Source organism: Pezoporus occidentalis, unplaced genomic scaffold (genome assembly GCF_034315485.1).
Source record: "Pezoporus occidentalis ecotype Australia unplaced genomic scaffold, CSIRO_AGI_Poc_V1 ctg25, whole genome shotgun sequence".
In the NCBI taxonomy this organism is placed as follows: domain Eukaryota; kingdom Metazoa; phylum Chordata; class Aves; order Psittaciformes; family Psittacidae; genus Pezoporus; species Pezoporus occidentalis.
Genome location: NW_026914394.1, coordinates 7474772 through 7498294, shown reverse-complemented (window position 1 = coordinate 7498294; position 23523 = coordinate 7474772). Strand labels below are relative to the sequence as shown.

Here is a 23523-nt window from a genome sequence, read left to right as displayed (position 1 = left end):
CACAGCTTGGAGAGCAGACAGATGGACCTAGCAAAAAGCAACCACATAGAAAAGTGCTATAATCCGTCGGAGCAGCATGTTAGTCGAGAACAATCAGATTCAAAATTGTTCCTCTGAAATTTTCTCGCTGGCAACCAAACATTGTGACTTTTGTCATCGTGCTATGAGTATGAATCAGATGGGTGACAAGAGCCAGGGACTGGAGAGAAAGCAGCAGATGTGAAGACAGAAAAGTGAAGCCAGCACAAAATGCCACTATCGCTTACGAGGGGAGGTAGTGATTATGGCATTAATCAACATTCCATAATCAATGGCAAAAACTCTGAGGAGTGCCAATATCTATTCATCTTTATTTATGCATATGCCAATCCTTCTTTATAATGTTGTCCCTGGGAGTAGTTTCTAGGTTATAAAGATTGTTGCCATGAAAAGAGATAATCATAGTTCGTGACCTGGAGGCAAAGGTAGTGCATAATAACGCTATTGTGCTCTGGGATGTACAGAGAGCTCTATAATGAGGGTGGAATGTAACCAAATACAGCATTCCAGCGTAAAGTCAACAATGCATTTGAAACAGAAAATTCTAGCTGTGCTATTAGAAATATGCTTTTGCCAGGATGTAATTACACAGAAACCCAAATTATATCACAAAAGTGATAGCATTCCTGACATCAACAGCCAAAAAAGTACTTTACCCCAGGAGCCTACCAGACCTGTGAACAATGGAAAGTTGTGTTGGAGGGCTGTTAGCCTGGGACTGAATCCTACCTTTGAGTGCCTAATGCTTAACTCTTTCCTTACCTCTTGAGCAATGCTTTGTGTTTTGCTCACCCCATAATTACATCCAATATCTGTCATATTAGAGACTGAGAACTATTTCCCTGTGTAGTACTAAAATGTCCTAGTTATAAGCTTTAAAATTATCTAAGAGAGAGTCTGGTTTAGCAACCTTTGAGCCTGCTGTTTCCAGAAAGCTTCGACTCAGCACACCAGATAAGGAGGCCTCAGGGACTCTCTGTGGGTTTTGGCAAGGACTACACTAGAAACCCCAAACAATTCTGGCTTCTTCTCTTTACTGATTGCAATTTCATTTTCTTTTTCAGCATACTTTTAGAAGAATACCAGAGTGCCTTTCTTATACTCTGACATACAGATAATAAGTTGTATCACACTAAGTTGGAGGCTGACATGTTTGGAAAGCTGGAGTGTTAGAAGTTTATGGGAAGTCTGACTTAAAACTATAGCCTACACCATGTTCCCCAGGGGAAAAGACAAGGTTCCTTTAAAGCTTGGAAATGATGCTCCATTTGCATTGCATGGTATCTGAATATCTGGATTAAGTTGCTTTATGTGATGCTTTGTGACTGAACATAACCAAGTAAAACCATATGCTCCATAAAGTAACTTGTGAAATAGTCTTGACTTACCCTGGGAATAGATGTTGTTCGTTTATGATCCCCACAATATTCTGTGTCTGAACTGCTTGTAAGTAGTACAAGGGAGCTGGGCTGTACTTTGAGGCCAGTGCAGCAGCCAGACAGAATCCTGACACCAGTTCAGCTATAAAATGTGCTTGTAGGTCAAAGATACAAAACAATCTGTATCATGCTATCTTCTGGATCTAGTGTTTCCCAGTACAGATCTGCTCAATATATAGGAACACTAAATCACTGTTCCTGGTTATGTTAAACCCAGTGCTATGAAGAGTATCCCATGATTCTGGCTAGTTCTCCAAGGAAAAGAATACTCGCAGAATCCAGTTCTTCTACAAATCTACCTCAAGGATAAAGTAGTCTGTTTGAAGTGATCCCAATTCATTTCTCTGTAGCCTTAGTCAATGTCTGCTATCTTTGACAGTTAATTCTTTCCCATTCTTTTGGTGTGTAGTTTAATCTCATAAAACTGCACTAACACATCTCAAATACCTCAAATACCTACTATTTGTGTTTGTCTCTTGTAATAATGATTGCTAAATCCTAAAGCTTTCCTGAAAGACCTTGAAAGAGTCTATTAACATTTCTGTGTTTGTCATTTATGAGAGATCTCACTTGGAGTATTGTGTACAGTTTTGGTGTCCTCAACATAAAAAGGACATGGAACTGTTGGAACAAGTCCAGAGGAGGGCCATGAGAATGATCATGGGACTGGAGCACCTCCCATATGAAGATAGGCTGAGAAAGTTGAGGCTGCTCAACCTGGAGAAGAGAAGGCTCTGTGGAGACCTCAGAGCAGCCTTCCAATATTTGAAGGGGGCCTATAAAGATGCTGGGGTGGGACCCTTCATTAGGGACTGTAGTGATAGGACAATGGTTGATGGATTAAAACCTAAACAGGGGAAGTTTAGATTGGATATAAGGAAGAAGTTCTTTCCTGTTAGGGTGGTGAGGCACTGGAATGGGTTGCCCAGGGAAACTGTGAATGCTCCATCCCTGGTGGTGTTCAAGGCCAGGTTGGACAGAGCCTTGGGTGACATGGTTTAGTGTGAGGTGTCCCTACCCATGGCAGGGGGGTTGGAACTGGATGATCTTAAGGTCCTTTCCAACCCTAACTATTCTATGATTCTATGATTCTATGATACTATGATACTATGATACTATGATTTATAGAAGCAGTTGGATGTTACGTAGTCACTGGATTTTAGTGAGATGGATCATAATTACACAGCTAAGACTCAGATTGTAGTTACTTCTATATGCTGGCAAAGAGATACAGAAGTTTGAAACAGGGTCTTCCCAACAGTGAAGAAGGCTTGGATTCTTGGATTTAGAATTTTCATTGAGCCTTTTGCTTTTATCTAAACTTTCTTACTTCAACAAATGGCTGGGCATAGCTGAATACACAAAACATGCTCCTTTGAGGACAGAACCAGAGAACACCGAGCTGTTGATAGTCAACCAACTATTTTCTTTGTTCTTTATTGTCAAAAACATGCATGAAATTCATATTTTAAAATAAGTAAAAGGACAGAGAAGAAAGAATAAATAATTTAATCAGTGGATTAATCTAATAATCTTATGGTAATACCAGCAATAACCATGGTTTTTTTAAAGCACAATGAGCAGTGCTTTTTGATTAAAACTGCATGGAAGAAATGGACACTCTGCTTCTCAAATATCTTAATGAAAATATTTTTTCTATCAGATACATCCTTTCCTAGTTGCCTGTGAATTAAGTAATACTAGCTAGAAATAAATGGCTAAGTTAATAAATCAAAAGAAGGTTATTTCTGATGAATGTCCAGAGGCAGTTCTACGTATTATGCGTTGTAACCCTGTAATTAAAAAGTGTAGTCTAAATTCAAATATTGCATCAACTACCTGTTGACTTTATTAGCTCAGTACTTCTTTATTACTTATTAGATTTTTTTGGGAGGTATCCATAAAGATCTAAACCCCTGCTAAGAGTATAAATCTGGAGCAACGAACTCTATTTCATTATGGAGATTTGTCTTTAGCAAAAAAAGAGATTATTTTGTATCAATAATAAAAATCTCTGCAAATTTCCTAGGGATTTACTTGACTATATCATCTTGTACAAGTTACTCTATTCATAACCAATGTCATGTGCTTTTTAATGACTGAACATTCATCTTTTCTATTTTTCTAAATAAGAAATTTCAGAAGTCATATAACAGCTCACTGTGGGTGTGTGCTCGCATGTATGGGTAGGAAGGTTTCTCTCTACTTTGCACTCAGTGAAGTGCCACACCAATCCACATACATCTCTCTTTTCCCAGAGTGTTCCCACAGATGTCTGTGGCAGAAGTATCAAGCCTTCCTACTGAATGTTGGAGGAAAAGAGATAGAGATGCTGGCTTCTCCACTGCTCAAGGAATTATTTTTGAGACTTATTTCACCTCAGAAGGAAGTGAGTGCCTCAATATTTAGATTTCAATTATAGTGACGGGGACCAAATATAAATGTCTTACCAGATACAGAATTCTTATTCACATATGACACTAACATAAAGTGATGAAATAGGTAGGAAAAGGAGGAATCAGAAGTAAAAAATGTAGGAATGGATGTTCATTTATGCATTGAGTACTATGTCATTTTCATAGTATTTTCCACAGTCCTTCAAGTTTCTTCCTAAAACATAATATGAGCAAGTGGCCAGGCAACAAAGCAAGCAAACTCAAGAGCAATTATAAAAACCTTTGGTTTTATAACTTCAGATCTAAAAGTCCAATAGTAAGATACTAAATGGGGGTGGAAGGAGACGAAATAAAGTTTTTTTTTGACCTTTGTCCTTTGTACATCAGCTAGATCTTATCCCCCCTGTGACTGATAAGCATAACTAAAAGGGAACGAAGACATGCCAGGCATGCCCAAGGGCTTTATTTGCAAGCTTACTGTTTTCATAGAAAAGGAGAAACCTCTGCATATTACATTATTAAGCTGCCACTAGCAAAAAATGGTGCCTCCTTCCTGTCACACTTTGTAGCAGACTGAGGATATGCAAATCATGATAGTATAGATTTATTTTCCCTTATTTCATTAAATATGTATCTGTGAGGGAAACAGGCACAGCCAGGATTATTGCCTTAGAAAAATTTCATAAATTGCATGTGTTCTGCACAGACTTTTAGACACAGACTAAACATTCATCACTCCTTCCTTAGATTTTTTTTCCTCAGGTCTCTCATTTTACTTTTTTCTCCCCTTTGGCTTGTAAAAAGTTGAGCCATTTCCTCCATAAAGTAATCATCTTCCTAAAGAAAGAAAATAGAAGCTTCTGACAACTGTATATCATTATGGTATTCAAGCTGCATAACATAATCCTAACATCTGTTTCTCTGTCAATTTTCCAAACCGTAACCTACTAATAATATGCTAGACGGATGGCAAAACCAACTATCACACTATCTGGATCCTTCTGATTAATAAATGCAATAGGATGTGTGGCAGCTTTTGTGACAACATGAAAAGAGAATGAAAAAATAGATGCAGAAAGAATCACAACAAAACCAGAGCATATGCCATCCATAAGCAAACATTAAAAGTAAACTCAAAAAAATTAATTTTAAGACCAGTAGTTTATCAGAACGCATTTGAGACATTCTGTTTTTATAGTTACACCCCTTGTAAGATGGTTTCTTGTTGGTTTTGAAATCATGGTTGACAAATGAATTATCAGCTTGGTATAATTCTCTTTTTCTAAGTATGTCTAATGCTTGGGAAGATGTACTCTTGATTGACCTTGACATTTCACCCTTGATACTTGCATCCTGGGACTGCTTTTTATCAGGGGCAATCCTTTTAGTGTTAGGAATTCTGCAGTGAAGGCTGTTGTTATTTAGTCATGCAAGAACATTAAGAATGTTCTATTCCATATGACTGTGCCTTTGGTTAATGTTTAGGAAGCTGTAGCTGGATTTGCTGAAATAATTTTCCGTAACTATATCGGGGGATAGATGGAAAAGAGGCAAAAAGGACCTGTCATGACATACCTTTCTATGCCAGACTTGACAAGATCTTTCTTTTTCTCAGTGACTGATGACTGTAAGTACTTAAGATTGGCAAACTGAATCAAGCTGGAGACCTTGCTACTTTAATATCCTATCTCTAGTAGTAGTGTGCAGCTGAAAGCAGCATACAGGAACAGAAGTCGACAAGTAGAAAGTGATAACTTCTCCCAGGTTCTGACAATCTATATGAATATCCAAAGCTGGAGGTGGTATTCACATCTCTGTATTGAACAACCCATGCTGAAGTTGGCTTCTCTCAATTTTAGTAATCATGTTTTGAGCTGCCTTTTCTTTGTGGTCTCCACAGCTGTCTGGATGCTGCAACTTGGAAGAATTCATGCTATTATCTCATCATATTTTTAGTGTTATTTAATGTGAAAAGTCGCCTGCAGCTGCCTCATTCCTCTTCATTGACTCTTCATCGAACTTCCAACTAATTTTAAATTGCACATTCCCCTATAACCCTAACACCTCCCTTTGTCTGTAACTGGCTTTATGACTGAAGGCACAGTGATTAAATGACAGTGATGACATGCCTGCATTGACTCCTTTGCTATGCACTGTAGTATATGACAGAGATGTTATCTAAACCCTTTCCCTGTATTAGTTGTCTGAAATAATCTTGCAAAATAAAAAGAAATTCAATTTTTAATGATAGAATTATAAGTATCAAAATGCAGCTGAAATGGAAAAGAAAAAAATGGAATGAAGTAGCAAACTTTGATGATAGAACACCTTCTAATTACAATAATGCACTCCAGGGCTCAAATTATCAAATGATAATTTACACCTAGGTGATTTGACAGCACTCGGCCTTTGGCCTCCTGCCTAACAACACAATAGGCGTAAATCATTACCAAGTGATTCACACCCTGTCATGTCTTATTGCTTAATTAATTTGTCTAAAAGGCTTTCCATGATAACTTCTAGCAAATGCCTTTCTTGTATGTCTTTGAATAAGGGGGTAAGTACCTGCCCTCTCTGTCATTCTCAGCTCTCATTCGAGCCTCCTCTGTCTTAAAAGTGTCCAGGAAATCTTTGCTTTTACCATGCACGCACTCATTTAAATTTATACTTGCATTTTGCTCTCTCTTCTTTTAGGTAAGTTTATCTGTTGTTCTGTGCCTGCTTTATCTGTGGACCCATGGATGGAGGTTAAACTCATGCAGAACTTAAGACTACAGAGAGCCCAGAACAATTGATCTTATGGGTCACTGGAAAATTGCACTCAAGCAATATAAGTTAAGATGTTATTTTCCTTACTAAATGTATGTTTACTCAAGCAGGAATATCAGCCTCATATATAATCTTTGAATAAGTGAAGTTATGTTGTTGAGGTAGACATTAAATATTTTCAATATAAATAATGCAGAGTGTACTCTTGCAATGATCCAGTCCTAAGCTCCATCCGTGTTCTGAAGGATAATAAATCTGACAATACAAAAAAAGGATGTAGATTCATGGAGAATATAACTACTGATAGCCATTAGACAGGATGATCCAGATGTAGCCCTGAGTCCTTAAACCACTGACTGTTGAAAACCAGAATGATCATACAACGGGAAGGTCATTCTAGTGCTGCTCTTATATGTTAGTCTTAGAATTCCCTTCGGACCCCTTTCGTAGGGAGGATGCTAGGTTAGATGGATGAAGAATGCAGAAAGGCTTATCTTATGTTCTTACGAAGATTGATAGCCAGAATTTTCCAAGGACTGTTTTCTGCTAAAAAAGGCGCAGAAATTACCAGAAATATTCCAAAAAGCATTTGCTATGGCAATATTTTTGATAGGTGTTTACTCAAGATACACAAGCCCTACCCAACCCGCCGCATAATACTTCCTTTACCAAATAATCTACTCATCATACAGGCTGCCCTTTCTAGTAACAAAGGAACAAAAAATATATGACCAGTCCTTGCATACAGAATAATCACTGTTGAAAATGCCCAGAATCTGAAATGAAGAGCATGGTACAAAACAAAAGGTAGGATACATAAACACATGACAATCAAGGCAAGGGAAAAGCTGGAGATCTGAATAACATCCTTGAGTAAACAACAGTTTCCTATGGAAAATCACATCTCTGGTAACTTTTCTTCCAATTTCCCCTTGATCTAAATGTTGGGGTTTTAAATAAAGCCATTGCTTTTGTGAATTAAAAATAAAAAAGATATTTGGATCCCTTTTTGTGAGTGAAATGCCTCTGACACAAAAGCTAGGTCGTTCATCTATTGTTGCAACGACAGCCACAATGGGAAGGCCAGCAAGCCAACGGTGTGTATCCAGCACCTCTTACAGGACAAATGATGATGATCTGACTTCATGCTTATTCAAATACCTGGTCTTTCTGGCTTTGACTGTCACCTAGAACTGAGCAAATATTTAATGATCATTTGCTTGTTTTGACTTGGAGTATTGTGTACAGTTTTGGTGTCCTCAACATAAAAAGGACATGGAATTGTTGGAACAAGTCCAGAGGAGGGCCATGAGAATGATCATGGGACTGGAGCACCTCCCATATGAAGATAGGCTGAGAAAGTTGAGGCTGTTCAACCTGGAGAAGAGAAGGCTCTGTGGAGACCTCAGAGCAGCCTCCCAGTATCTGAAGGGGGCCTATAAAGATGCTGGGGTGGGACCCTTCATTAGGGATTGTAGTGATAGAACAAGGGGTAATGGGTTAAAACTTAAACAGGGGAAGTTTAGATTGGATATAAGGAAGAAGTTCTTTACTGTAAGGGTGGTGAGGCACTGGAATGGGTTGCTCAGGGAAGTTGTGAATGCTCCATCCCTGGTGGTGTTCAAGGTCAGGTTGGACAGAGCCTTGGGTGTCATGGTTTAGTGTGAGGTGTCCCTACCCATGGCAGGGGGGTTGGAACTGGATGATCTTAAGGTCCTTTCCAACCCTAACTATTCTACGATTCTATGACTGTACTTTTTCATGATTTCTCTCAGACTTCATCTCTTGACTGAATAGCAACTATGTTGTAAAGTGTTCTTGAAATATCAAGCCATGGAACAGTGGCTATTGGCTGCATGGAAGATTTTAATGTCTGTGTAGGTGAATGCAGAAACAAGATTCTGTCCAGCAGCATTTGTTTTCTTGGATACATTTGCAGTTCTAGTTAGACGGTATATTTTGGGAGACCCTCAATCTAAGGAAACTCCACTCTCAGGTTATAGCAGGCAAAAGAACGGATGTAACTTGAGGAAAACAGAAATCAGTTGAATAAATGAATAGTCATAAAAATCTATGAAATTTTCACTTTTGTCTTCAGAGGGGATACCCTCCTAGTACACAGAGAGATGTTGAAAAACATGTCCCTAGGGAACTAAATCAAGACAATTCACATATACCATAAAAATCACCTAAGAGTTTTGAGATAGTTATAGCTTGAGGGTTTGACTCTTTAAACTGAGGACTAAAGCCTTTTAGTCTCAAAGTTACTCTACAACTCTTCCTTGATTATTAAAGATATTAATAAATAACAAAGCAGTAGTAGCAATGCAAAAAATAGACACAAGACTACATTCATCTTATTTCACCTTTTCAAATTTTTATCTTTGAAAAGGGAAGTTCACTACTTGGAGCCTACCTTACCTCAAAATAAACACCTGCAAACTACAGAAATTTGTTTCACTTCTTTGACAGCTAAAGAAGGAACATCTGGGAAAAGCAACCCAGAATCTGGGCATTTGGGAATTTGATCGCAAGGGAATATAAATCCTTTCCTTAAATAGATTTTGTCAAATTAAGAGTATTTTCTGAGAATATCCCTTACCAAAGAGACTTTCTTTCTAATACAATGCAACTATTTAATTCAAATTTCAGATGAACATTTTCCAACAAACACATTTGCATTTGCTCTTGCCTGTGCTTATTTGCCATCAATAATGAACAGAGTTTTCACCTTTCCACTTATCTGAGATTAAGCTTCCTCCTGTGGGTGGTGAGGCGTTGGCACAGGGTGCCCAGAGAAGCTGTGGCTCTGGCAGTGTTCAAGGCCAGGCTGGATGGGGCTTGGAGCAACCTGCTTTAGCGGAAAATGTCCCTGCCCATGGCAGGGGGTTGGAACTGGATGAGCTTTAAAGTCTCTTCCAACCCAAACCAGTCTGGGATTCTGTGATGTGTGTAATGGTAAAGTCAAGATGATGATGTAAAAACTTGTCTCTCCATGTTTACAAGTGTATTGACTCTATGTCAGGGTGACTGGGACAGATCTTCAATTGTCTTTCAGCAGATTGACACTCAGTGTTGTCCTTGTAATCTTTTGCTACAGAGCCTCATGGAGGGTTTTAGTTTGTTTGGTTTTGTGCAATGGAAAGGATGCTCCAAAGCCAATTGTGCAGCAGAATGAAGAGGCAGGGGATTCTATTAGCCCTGAATGTTACTAAACCTGTTTTCATTCAATACTGATAAAGAAACTCATAGAATTGACATAATATTTCAAGCAGTTAAGAAATATATATCATGCAGGCTGTGCCCATGCTCAGCAGTGCTAGAGGGCAGTTTGTCTAGACCTAATCACAGTGATGAATGGATGAAAACCATTAAAGTAATTTCAGGTTGTGAAGTGCATATTTCTGGTATTTAGTTTCTGCCAAAAAAATTATAAAGACCTAATAGCTCTATTTTCCAGATATTTACTTTCATATAATCTCTGCAGTAGATTGTTAATTTTATTTTCCTTCTGTTATGTCACCTGTTTTGCATCATGGGTACTAGCTGAGTGTATGAATACACTACCACAGTGCTCCCTCTTCACATAACCTCCTTCAGCAGAACCTGGCCTGAAGGCAGTCACAGCCCAACTTCTGCAGCCCACCCCTGCTGTCTTGCTATTGCTATTGTCCAGTGATGTGCAAGCTCCTGGGATGCCTCCTTCACTCACATCACTCCAAAGGTGGTGGGGTCACCTGAAGAAGACCCACCATCCAGCTCATTTTGTCTCCGATAGATAACAAAGGTCATTCTATAAAGGAATTCCAAACCAGATTTTTGGAAAGGGAAGATCAGGTGAAGAAGCAAGAAGGAGTAATGGGGAACAGCTCAGGAAGACATACTTTACTAGCTGATACAGCTGTATTATGAATTGGAGACAAGAACAAGCTCAGCGCTTGAGCAGTCATGAAACCAGTTTTTCTAGGTCAGGAATAGCTCTTCCAAGAAAGGAATGGCTGTAAAATACATTTACATATAATTAATATTTTGAAGGAACAGCAGGAAAAATCCCCTCTTGATTCTAAAGATTTCTTGTTCATCACTTTGTCAAATATTTAGCTTGCTTAGGCACCTTGTATATAAAGTAGCCAGTTCAACCCATGCCTTTAGCAATTGTCACCTAATATTTTCACACTACGTGTATGTGGTTCCTACAGTGCAGGAGAATATGTCTTGGAAGCGACAGATGACTGCACTTCTTAGGAAGCCAGGTGAGCAAGTCACATATTTTACCACTGTTGAAAATCTTTGCATTTAGCAGTGACCTTCCTGAACAGCAGCCAACCCAAGTAATCTGCTGTGCTCAAGTGCAGCAGGCCAGGTTACCAAGATCAGCTGTTTGGCCTGAAGGAGGCACACACCATGCAAATACATAATATTGTATAAAACATGCAGACAAGCCCAATAGCGATTATTTCAAAGGCGGGTGTATAGAGATCTAGCTGTTCCTTTCATTCCTTTTATTTAAAAAAAAAGAAAGGAATTTAATTCAGTGTTATTTCATCCCCTACAACTGTTGGAAAAGTACCCATGAGGCTGGCTATCAAGTTAAAAGAAACTTTATGGGGACCACCCAGAATCTGTCCTTGGTTATCCAGGGTAACAAAGCCTTAATGAAAGATTTTCTTTTTATCTTGTTTTTGTCTTAAACTTTAAAAGGCAAGAAGAGCCCTTTGAGCACTTCCACAGCTGCTCAGACACTAGCTTGCTCTGTCAGCTAGCTTGGCCCACACTCTCTGTTTTCCCTTATCTTAATGCTGAAGTCTCCAGTAGTAATGTTGAGTTCTCAAACCATAAGCCACTTCTGATTTTTTGATTAAGAAAAACAGCAGGTCTGGGTGGTTGGATTTTGAAGATGCATATATCTCCTGTTACTGATTTACTTATTCTTGGCCTTAAAAAGTGCACTGAAAGGTACTGGAGGCACTTGTTTATTTCTTTCATTTCTCAAACTCTTGCTCTTGCATGGACCAACCTCATTTCTGCTCACTTCACAGTATAGTAGAACATAAAGCAATAAATGCAGCTTTCCTTGGTAAAAGAAGCATCTCTGCTATTTGCCACACTGTCTTTAAAACGACAACTGAGTGGCAGTTTTCTTTATTCTGATTCTGAATTCAGATGATCCCTATTTTGCAAGTGTACTGACAACCAAAAAAAAGGGAGTTAAAACAAAGCAGTCTATATTGAAAAGATGACGATCTATTTAGAGATGCTCTCTTTTTGCTTTTTATTTGAGTACAAGGCTAAGTTTCTATTCATTAGATCAAATTTTTTTGTTGTTACACCTGGCAACTCAATCAAAGGCAGCGTGACTACAGAAATGCAGTTGAATTTTGAAAAAGGAACATGGCCCAGTCAGAAGGATTAGCTTGAAAATCCTCTGTAAAGACTATATGCAGGGCAGTGAAAAAATGCTTTTAACAATGTTGAAACAGAATGGATGTTTGAGCGAGAACAGGGCCTCCATCATTTTATTCAGTTTGAATAGAAATTCCAGATTAGAAGTGCCCTTTAAGATTCATCAGACCTTTGGAGTATGATGCATTAGGACCCAGGATAGTCAGCAGTTTACAGGAAGCCTTGGAAAAGAGAAGAATTGTGCTTCATGACCCAAATGTGACAGCTTGACCTCTGAATTGTATCCCAGTCTCTGTCACCAGGACCTCCCTAGCTCTAGCCACTTTGGATTAAAAATTTTACCCAAAGGTTGACCATAAATATTTTTCCTTACCTTTCCTTCTATTCTTTCTCATTATAGTTAACATCATTGTGGAAATAGAAGCTGAAAAGAGTTCATTGCATGCAAATGCCTTACAAGCACCTCTAGATTGTGATCATACGAATTTACATGCCTGCCATCTGCACATGAAAACCTTGTCTTTGCTGCAGTGAAGCTGACTTGATGAACTTAAGTCTCTTGATTTGTACATGTCTGCACCATTACATGGTTATTTGTGTAAACACAGACATAGGAACAGTAGCAGATGCACATGTCCATCTGAGGGCAGAGTGCACTCTTAATCTTCAATAATAGTACTGGTAATATGTAACATTTAAATGAGTCTTTTCATCTTTAATGTCCTCTGCAGGCTCATGGATTCACCCAACATCTCTCTGTTATGGATATTATTAGCATCATTTTAGAGAACCAGTTATGAGACAGAGAAAAAAAACAATGTGATTTGACGAGGGCCAACTGTGGGATCACTAATGGAGGGATTGTTATCAATTGGCATTTCCTGGAAACTTTGTTCAGAGACCATCAGAAAGAATAACATAGGAACATGTGTTCAGAGACCCACAGAGAGAGCTGAAGCTGTCTGTGAGATGCCATTCTTCCCTAAGAATTTACAGGGTAATATCCAGACTATTAACCTCTCTAACAAGAGAAAAAGAGGGAATTTTTAACTGGTAAAAGTCATCTGGAATTCTCCTGTTGGTAGTTTGGGGTGCCGTTCTGTGTATTGTGATGTAGATTAGATGGATTTGTTGCAGAAAAGTGCCGCATACTGCAATGAAAGTGAAATATTACCTGCACATTGATTTAAACCACATTGAATTAAACTGCAACAATCTAGAGGCTTCGGATAGAGCCACCCTCCTATAAGTATATGATCAATCTTTTTAAAGGATCACGTTTGCATAGAAGCAAATTCCTGTGCAAAGATTGAAATGCACAAGAGTATCAAACCTATATTACAACAGCTGAAATGCTAATGCACTGCATCCTGGATTGTACCTCTCTCAGAAACATGACATGTTTTTGATCTAAGCTCTGGGGAATAATGTGGACAAAAAGCCTTTTCAAAAGCAGAGAATAAAAATTGTCTTATTTGAAATTTGAGTATAACAGCTGAAAAAATTGCCACCCTCATCTTTATTAGCCTGCTATTCAACCCACATGAAGTGAAGACATTGTAACACTGCGATTATCACCCCACTGGATATGGAGTAGTAATAAATGGAAGGAAACACATAACATATGATCCAAGAGACCTGATCCTGAAATGCACTGAGCTTCCTATTCCAGCAAGGAGCCCTTTTATCTCCCCTTGACCTCAGTGAGAGATTTGGGCTCTCCAGAGCTAGCCTGCAGTACTATTTTATTTTTAGAACTCTGGGATATGTGTATTGAAAAACATATTCAAACGAAACACTTGCCAAATGTATTTACTTACTACTTTTTTTTGTTCTTGCATCTTACCTTAACATACTACATCTGGCAACATAAAGGTATGGCATGATGTGAAAATGAACATGATGTGAAAAATAAAAATGATGTGTATTTTGTCTCGGATTTGGAAATTGTATAAGGTTAAATATATTCTGCAGGAAAGAAGTGTGTTGTCTTTCCAGAAGTGGATTTGCCCTTACATTCTACTATAAAAAAATAATAATCTTTAACACACTCTTTTGAGCTCTTTATGTGAATAAATACTGAGTAGACACATATTATTCCATCAGTATAATATTGACTGGAAAAATGGTGTTGGTTTTATTTTTCCTAGGGAACTACAGCTAGTGCTAAAAATCTTGTAATCCAGGGTGGTGTCTTTCTTTATAGGGGACAGCTATAGGCATACCATTCACTCTCTAATATTCCTACAGACATGGCAACCATCTGGGTGCTGGGGTGGGTGCACTGAGCCCTAGGGTGCCTTTAGCCAGTTCACTTGAAATCTCGAGTCTGTCCTGTCCTATCACCCAGCAGCAATGGAACATTTGTTCCCCGAAGGGCCGGCACGCTGCCAGCAGCAGGTGTTAGGCTGTCCTCTGGGATGAAGGCAGCAGGCATGAGCACTGATGTGTGCCTATGACAAGATGTTGCAAATCTGCTCTCATAGCGACGGTGACAGCATCTGGGACAGTGTTGTGAGTCACTATTCTTTAACCATTAAAAACCAGTCGCCATTCCTTTCATAATAATAAATTAAAATATCATTCCAAATCGTGCTGGTCTCAGGAAGAAAATTAAAGAATGCATATGTGGGCAAACACATGCATGTGCACTCACTCATGGTTTACAGCAGGTATTATCAAACTGTGTTCAAGGGATTGTATCTTAAGTTAACAGTTATAGTTGATTGATAAGGTAGGTTTGCGGCTACTATTCAGACTGCATTTTCAGATGTTAAAGGAAATACAATCAAGCAGAAAATGTTTAAGAGTCAATATAAAAGTTGCAAACACTATTAGGAATATATATCCTTTTGAATTCATGATTTCGTAATTAATAGATAATTCTAACACAGTTTTCCCTTTTAAATCCAATTCCCTAACACATTTAAGTTTTAAATTTTATTTACATAGGCTGAAGTTGGGCTGCTTCTGCTTATATTCAAAGCTAAGCAGGGCATGTGGCATTTTACAAGAAGAGGATTTATATAAATATCTGCATGGAAACAATAATAGATTAGCAGTAGCTGCTTGTTTCCAAAATGCCTGTTTTGAAAATGCTTCCATCGATCTGTAGGCAGGTGCACAGATATTGTTTCCACGACCTCTTCCCACGGAGATCATATTCTACTTCAGTATATACTGGATTTGAATATAGATAAAGCACGTTTTAAAAATTCACAAACAAGCCATACAGCAAATATCCAAATAATGCTGTCCCTTGATTTCTCTGGAGCCTTGCTGCAGCTTATCTGCCTTGCAATCTCAACCCAAGACCTTCCATCCTACTGACCTTTGTTGAATATAACACGTGGGATTGATGAACTTGGTGACTGGGCCTCCCTTTGACCAGTGGTCATTTCTCAGCAAAACTACTGCTTTAATTTGGGCTGATCCTGATCCGGTTCAGATCAATGGCAGAACTGTTAATGATGTCAACAGAGCCAGGGTTTCACCCTTGCCCTCAGCACTTACAATGGTTTTCATTATCGTGATGGAGCTTTATAAGCAGTGCTTATCAGCATAAGGGGCTTCAGCAAGAGAGAACTCATGAGGGTCGATGCCTCAAGTCGCATTAAATCCAAATAGTTTAGCCCAAGTAGATTTTATTGTCATTAGGGTTTCCCCTCCATTCATACTCAGGCTTCACTTGGTTTAACAGTCTGAGTGGCTGTTCACTGTTTTGTGTCTACCAAATATGTCACTTGCTCACTCTCTTCCTTTCACACATTCCTGTAAATCCCATTTTTAGAGGTTTACCTAGTAACATCCCATGCACTGCTGAAAACCAGATAACTTGGCACTGCTACCTTTCACCACATTTTAGTGAAAAAGAAGTAATTTCTTTGAATACAAACAAGAAATTGACTTAGAATGGTTCATCTTGTGGAAATACATTTTACTTTTTGTCTTGTCTCTTTTTCAATTCCTTGTTTTAAATCAAAATTTGTTCTATTTTTTTTCCCCCTCACAAATACGTTGTACAAAATAGAACCTTTTTAATTTTGACAGTTTTGAAGACAACAAAAGTATTTGTTAGAACAGAATCAGCCAATAATTCAGTTTTAAAAAAAATGCAGAAAATATTGTAAATAGCAAAACATTTTTTCTGGTCCTTTTCCAAATAAAAAAGTTTGATTTCAGGAATGGTGGTACTTTCTGGTTAAGAATGCTTTAGCATTTTCCCTCAGAAACAAGTATTTTGCATTTAAAATTTAACCTAAACCTGTGAGAAGACAAGATTCTCAAGAAATTTTAAGTGCTATGAAAATGAAACAAAAGCATTCATTTACATTGAATCATACATTCAAGGATAGCTCAGAACACATTTTTAATATTTATATTTTGGGATAGAATTGAAAAATCCATTGATCAGTCAGCTACTTCTGCTGAACGCAGAAAACCAGAGAGCTGACTAGAGCGGCAAGATCAAACAACACCCCCCCAGGGTATTCTCACCATACTCTGAGCTAATGTGTTACCTGTAATACTATTACTGACTTTAAACCTAACTCAGACATGTGAACATTGCTCTATAGTCATTAGAGTGTCTTCAGCATAAAAGCCAGTAATATAGAAAATAAACTTCTTTGTGAAAGGAAAGAGAGACAGAAAACCAGACAAAATATTAAGTGCAGTTTGAACCTCTGATGTTTTTTAGGATTAGCTGCTGGGTACGTGTTTAGCAACATAATGTCACCAAAGCCAAAAGGTGCCAATTACCAGTCATACCCTTGACCTCTGATAAAGCTTGGTGATGGGCATCCCTCTGGACAAAGTTCTTTTGATATGTTTAGCTGAACACTGAAGTTTTCCTTCAGTCTCCCACATCACTACTCACCTGCTCCATGTTTCAGATCATCTTTTCAAAGCCAGGCATGTGAATTTGAACATGTACATCTGCACTCCTCAACATTTGAAAATCCAGCCCATGGTTCAAATGAAAAAAAAAAAAAGCCACCCCACAATCCTATTCCAGTGTGAATTCTACAAGTACCCCAGAGGAAGCTGAATCAGTTATCGAAATGTTTGACAAAGAAACTGCATACTGTTTTGTCTTGATGCATTAGATGTGGGTCTGCTTTCTTTTTGAAGGAAAAAGCCTTTGCTGTAAATCGGCAGCACGAAGAATTAAAACATGAAAACAAAAGCATATTATTTAAAGAACAGCCTGTTCCCTAAACTGTTACTGTGCTTGGTGCCAAACCACATTTTGTGATATATCATGTACAACCTCCTCTTGCATGTTTTACTGTTACGCTTTGTATGACTTGGAATGAGAAAACCCTGATAGTTCTGTCTTAGACTTACCACTGCCATCAAAGACAGGTCCACTTGTATATCTGGATCACAACATGACAACTTCCTCAAGGATGCTGACTCTGAAAGAGGTGGAAAAGTGTTTGTTTACTTGGCAATGTTTATGAAAAGAAATCTGAGTTAACTAGAAATGTGAATTTGTAGTGGATCTGTTACCCTTCATAAAACACTTGGTGGACACAGAATAACAGTGACCTTGCTTGCAAAGTGCAACACATACAAAGTAAGGCCACTTCATTCTCATACAGGACTAGAAATAAATGACAGCGATCTAAGCTTGAATGTGAATTTACAGCATATCAACTAGAATTACCACCAGTATGCAAGCAAGCCTGTAGGGGTAAATGTGAAATTGTTTATTTTACACAGGGCTATGTTACATTTTATTTATCATGGAATAACAATAAACACACAGGCAAATACTGCAGAGCAGCTCATGTTCACTAACTTCACGCTCAGATCTATGCTGGAATGCTTTGTTTATATGCCTCTATCTTCCATCACTACACTTATACTAAACCAAATTCATCCTGATTAATTTTCTAAGACATACCTGAGAGGTCTAGGCTAACTTTCCATACTGTGGTAGAGAGAAGGGCTCAGCAGCCTTTTATAGATCTTATTCCTAATCTCTCACTGAACAAATTCTAACTCAGAGACACTTAGAGTTTAGAAAAAAACAGGTCTGACAAGTTTGCAAGGCAAACAAGGACTAGTGCTGGCCATAGAAAGGAAGTAAGTGGAGCAAACTATAATAGGAAGCCAATGGTGAAAGCATGTGTAAAAGCTGTCACTGCTGTTAACTGCTCCATTTGCTCAGATAGAGAAGTCCATAATATGGTACAAAAGGTCCCAGACTCAGGAGTAACCCACAGGGATATCACTGTGATGCAAGACCTGTGTTCAGTTTTTTTTATGAGCCTTTTAGAAAGATGACAGGCAGGAACTATACTAAAATTAAATATATTTCAATGCTGAGGACTCATTGGAGAAGAGGTTATAGAATCAATGTTACTCCTTCAGTCGAAATGGAACTCTCTCTGTTCATATGCATTATATCTTCAATAAAATAATTGCTTGCTACTTTTTTCTACAAGTCTCTTGTGTTATGCCTTGTGTGGTTCCGACCTTGGGATGAATCAGGGTTGTCTAGTGAAGTACACTCTTCTGGATCTCCACATATTGAGAAAATTGAGTTAATAAATGAGGTAAAGATTCCTGGAAGTGATAGGAAATTTAAATCCACCTAAGACGGAGATTTGGATTCTCTAAGTGCCATTATTAAAGTCATCATATGGTGATAGGCAAATCGCATAGTCAATGATATATGGTCACTTATATATATATACCTCATTTTCAGAAGGCCAAATTGATCCTCAAGGGTTAGAATACACTGAAGTGCTGGGAACAAAAGAGGGCCATGCTAGGGAACATGTAAAGTTTAACTTGGGTATTTCCACTAAAGATTTATAATAAACTCAAGTATCAGTAAAAAAGCAGTATCAGCTACGAGTACTTTGAAAAGATGGTTTTTTTTTTTTAGATACACTGAAAATAGAAAGTAGCCAGAATCTAAAACTCTCTTTTGTACATATTATTACTGTGAATTCAGTGGATTCCAAAGAGCAAAACAACTGACTTCATTAACAGATTAATGTCACTCAGCTGATCCAATTGCCCCAGATTTTTACCTTGCTGCATGTTAAGAAAATAATGGTTGTAAGAACCCATTTTCTGTAGTTAAACCCAAATTAATATGAAGATGTATTGATATTTTTTTTCTGTACCTCATTTCTCTTCACTTTCTGGTGGTATAAGAAAAATAAATTAATTCTTGTTTGTCACATATATATGTTACTGTAAAAAGTGCTGCAAAAGAGCTGAAGAGGAAATTAATAACTGGGCAGTAAAACAAGGCCTGGGACCACACATTGAACTGTGAGGCAAAACAGAGGTATGTCTGTGCCATCTATCTTACATATAAATAAAACCCTATGCAGTCACGTAAATAGAGAATAATGCATATACACAAGTCGTGCAACCTTAATTTCAGCTTTCTAATGTTACAATCTTTGAACTCCCCTTCCTTTTAACAATCCTTAAATGTTATTTCACTGTAATTGCTGTGTTTGCAATGAGAGATTTGCTTTTCAAAATGGAGTTATTCACAGTCCAGAGTGGGAAGAGAGAGGCTCTGGGAAAGAGAGAAAAGAAGGGTGCAGGATTGTAACTTACCTGTTCAAATCTCTTGCACACATGGCAGATAGTTCTGACAAAGGAAGTTTTTCCCTCATAAATGTTCATTCCAGAGGAAAGAGGTCTTTATCTGGAGGAAAATGCTGAAATGAGGGGCTGTAACAGCTTATTCCTGAGTGGCTCTGTGTGCTGACCAGCCCATAGCCATAGCTGGTACACCCAGCTCTGAGGGAGGCAAGTGTGCATTCGGCACTAGTGACCACTGATAGAGGAGGAAAAACTTATGGTTTGAGACAGCTTCTGTGAGATGTGTTTGTGTTATGACTGGGCAAAGGTGTAAGCTTTGTGCTTTGTGCTTTTTTTTTTAACCAAAGAAGGGAAAACCACAGAAAGAAATGGAGACAAAAAGGAAACAAATAAACAAATGTGGTTTTACAGAAACTGAAGGACAGTTTATCCTCAGCACAGCAAGCAAAAACTTGGAAAACATTTGGAAAAGTCAGAAAACAAGTTAAAGTTGGTTGGCAGACTCTGACAGAGCTGACAGCTCAAACTACCCCTGGCATGTTGACAATACTGTGGCATCAATCTGTGTGTAACAACCTATCCTTGAAAAACTCCATCCTGGATTTAAACTAGCACTTCCTAACCTTTTCTCTACCCAGCCTCCAAACTCCAGTGCAAAATAAAGTTTTCAGACATGACTTTTAACTTCCTTATGAGCAGCGACCAGTGCCCTCCCAACTGCCATCATGGCGGCAGCCTTCAGCTGTGCTCCCTCAGGGTCTGGCTCCCTCTCTCCTGCCTCAAAGGATGGCAGAGACCTCCCCTCCCCACCTCCCCATTCACCCCCTCACCTGGGATCTCGTTCCATATTCCCACTTTCTTTCTTCAGGACGTATTTGCTGTCCCCTGAAGCAAGGCCATGGCAGGAACATGAGGAGCCTTGTGACAATATGGCTTCCCTCACTGTAACCCAGCCCACTGTGGCTGCCACATGCATGAGGAGGAAGGAGCCACAGGGTTTTTTCGCTGTGGCTGCTGAGGGAGGGATGGGCTTGTCCAAACCAAAAAGCCTCTTCTCTGCTTATAAGCCACAATTATGATTCCCAGGACTGAGGTCCCCTATAGTTTTCCGGCAACATAAAGGACCTCGAATGTGTCTGACGAAGGAAGTAGGAAGTCCTCACAGTAAAAGCTTAAGCTTAGGCCCAGCAGCAGCTAATTCAGAGTTGCACAGTAACAAACCTCCACGCCGTGTTACACGGCTGTATGCTGGTGCTTGAAGGCATATAAAAGAATACCACGACATTGCTTTCTGTGAAACTCACAGTCACATCTCCTGTCTGCTGGCAGTGGCCAAGGCATCCCTGTGTCTGTACAGCTGTAAGGGCTTGCTCTGCCTCTTGGCAAGCTATTGACTGTTAGATCTCACCTGAGGTGCTGTGGTAGCAATAAGCATGACAGCCTTTACTACCTGCAGCTTCAGTCCCAGCAATAGTGGGTTTAGAAGGTTGTTTTCGTTCAGCAATCTCATGTAGGGCCGTACGTAATGCCATGGAAGTTATTGTGACTACACCTTAAAAATAGTCTTCTGTTTGAGACCCGTCAAGTGTTCTCAGATTATCTGTATTTATACGGTTCTTGTGGTCCTAAGACCCCTACGTGTTTAGTTGGATGATACACAGATAGCCTGAGTTGTCAGTCACTTTCTCCATCTCCCTTGTCACTTGAGAAGCTTACCTCACTTCTATATCCATCTTTATATAATATCCCCAAGTGATTCAGCTCAAACACCTCAGATACATTAAAGATATCCATATGTAAAATGTCAGCTTCTGTGACAGGCAAAGGCTGTACTGCACAGCTCATACACATGCTATTATGACCATATTATTTTGATTACAAAAGAAAGCTGTGCTTACTCGCGGTATGCCTAGCTATCATTTGCTGCCACATGCCACATTGAGGTTGATAGTTAGCAACCGATGGGGGGGAAAATGAATTGCTAACATCTGTTTTATCATTTTGTGATGAATGAAAAACCAAATAGAGACCTTTATTTGTGCCCGGAACACTCGAAACAATGAAATTCACACAGACTGATGTCATCATGCGTTGCATTTCTAGCAAACAACTTCCCAAATGGTTTTAGAGATATGGCTAAAAGAAAAAAAATCTTATATATGCTGCCACAAAGACAACCTCTCACCCAGCCCAGCAGACTGCAGCCTTTGGACACTTGGTTGTTGTGTCACTGGTCACTGTACTACATGTATTGAGGCATCTATCAGAAAGATGAAGATTACTTTGCTTTCCCAATCCTCATGAGCTACAGCCATGTGAATAGTGGGTCTGTTTGGTTTCCAACTGCAAAAACAAATAAAAATTCCATCTTTAACACTTAGGAAACTGTCTATTTTTAGTTTGGTTTCCTATGGAAACAAGGCATCTGTGATCAGGCTGTCTCTGTGCATGTATCTGTCCTTGTGTACCCCCTAATAATTTTTCAATCTAGTGGCCTTTACCAACCAAATGTGATGAAATGACAGAAGTTTCAGGGTAACTGGGTTCTAACAAATATCATGAAAATAAGTGTCCAGATAGAGGAACAAAAGATTTTTATATGGTCCAACTTAGGAAAGGCTGCATCATGACCTTACATCTTATGAGGCTCCAGACAATCCATGGAGTTGAGACCTGCAGTAAGTAATACCATTACACAGAAAAGCCTCAGTCCAAGGTCACACTTTTATGAACCTCCAGTTCATAAGAAACCAGATGTAATTCATTCCATGCTCACACAACTGTTTGTTCAATACTTGCAGAGTATTCACTCCTCAGTCAAAAGACTACAGTCAATTCTCCATTTCCCTGCAACCGACAAACAACCTGGTCCCAGATGTTTTCAAATTTGACCTATCATTTGGGTCAGAGGATCAGGATCGTGCGATACTTGTCTATGAAATTAAAGCTCCCCAAATGGTGCATGTTTTTGCATCAGAAAACTTCAGGGAATGCCTGCAAGCAGGAGATCTTTGGGAATTAACCAGTGAGCCCTGTAAGGAGAAGAAAATAATGTAGGACTCAGCTCTCCTTTTTAAACTGGCAACTAAAATATGTGAGCATATTAAGAAACAAATGTTAAAGATGTGTTGGTTTTGGTTATTGGTTATTGGTTTTTGGTTATTGGGAGAATGAAGAGAAGAAATGGAAGCAGTAACAAGGCATGATGCTGAATATACTTTGGTATGGACGAGTTGCTAGGTCAGATTATCTTGTTCCTTTTCATCTGAATCCATCTCTTGCTATGTCTTCAGTCTTTCCAATATTGTCCAAAGCTGGAAAAGAAGCAGCTGAAAGAAGTGTCTTTTGGGGTAAGAAAAGAGGAAGACATATAGTAGTTAATAGTATATATGTAAGATTTTCTTAGATTGCAGATTAGACACGTTCCAGTTGACTTGGAGCAGGCTTACTCTACAACTGGAGTCACTGACACACAACATAAAGACATTCCTCTCTGAGCTGGATCTGAATCTGTACAGCTATACTTCTGCAGTTTCGCATCCAAATTAATAAGCTCTCACTGCTTCTGGATCTGTTTTGTGTAAGTACTGTGTAGAAGCTTACTGGCCCAAGCTGGTGCTTGCTTGGGGCTCTTTGCACTGTGCTCTATTGTACAATGAAACACATACAAGACATATGAGGAGCTGTGAGTGTAGATGGTGTGTTACTAGGGGAGCTAGCAAGGCTAGCAAACTGGGGAGAACTGCAGCTTCCACTTTCCCTGGAGACCAAATGTTTTTCAAACCCTGCTAAGGTCTGCAGTGAAATCTCAGCTGATTTGTAGCTCTTTTCCACTCTCTAGGCTTATAAGAACTCAACATCCGGGGAGACAAATGAGCCTTTAAGTGTGAAAACGG

The 23523-nt window shown here is 38.9% G+C and overlaps 1 long non-coding RNA gene across 1 annotated transcript in view; it reads right to left on the bottom strand.

Moving 5' to 3' along the window:
* LOC134165940 (uncharacterized) overlaps positions 1-21765 on the bottom strand; it is a 68637-nt gene extending 46872 nt beyond the window's left edge. The window contains exons 1-3 of the long non-coding RNA XR_009965705.1: positions 20458-21765; positions 19192-19273; positions 17396-17466 (exon numbers count right to left, since the gene is read on the bottom strand). This is a non-coding gene — a long non-coding RNA (uncharacterized LOC134165940). The remainder of the gene's footprint in view (positions 1-17395; positions 17467-19191; positions 19274-20457) is intronic.
* Between the last annotated feature and the right edge of the window lie 1758 nt (positions 21766-23523).